Raw genomic sequence first — 556 nt, 5'->3', positions numbered from 1 at the left:
CCCAAGTTCTACTATTATGGCTCCATTCTTACATTAACAATGTTCAGAACCCTTTATTAGTTCCACGAACTAATGATCTAAATATCTTCTTATTTGAACCCTTTATAATAGGATGTATATGACTTTATTTATATACATGTATAATCCTTTTGCTCATTGAGACCATTCCAACTAGACTATGTTGTATGCATCATATGCATGTGTCACTCTATGTCATGCCATTTAGCCCCTTTAAAATTTTTATTGTAATTGGGCTCCCATTAAGTCCAAGGTCTTTTGTGAGAGTAATATTTAAACTCTTATGAATATTCTATGATCTTACACATATATATACATCTCAATGTATGCTTGGAATCATACTGGTTTGGAATATCATAATGGGCTTTATATATTGGAAAGATACGGACCAAATCATATTACAATATAAAGTTACTTTCTTTCTTGAACATTCATCTCTATGTTTTGTTCTTTAAAAATTTTCATTTTATATGAATCAATATTGAACCTTTTGATCAATTGAACATAATTCATAATTGATCAAATATCATTGCAAGGA

The sequence above is a fragment of the Theobroma umbraticum genome, unplaced genomic scaffold (assembly GCF_002168275.2).
Source record: "Theobroma umbraticum cultivar Fairchild unplaced genomic scaffold, ASM216827v3 scaffold_50.0, whole genome shotgun sequence".
Taxonomy (NCBI): domain Eukaryota; kingdom Viridiplantae; phylum Streptophyta; class Magnoliopsida; order Malvales; family Malvaceae; genus Theobroma; species Theobroma umbraticum.
This window is presented reverse-complemented; position numbering follows the sequence as displayed.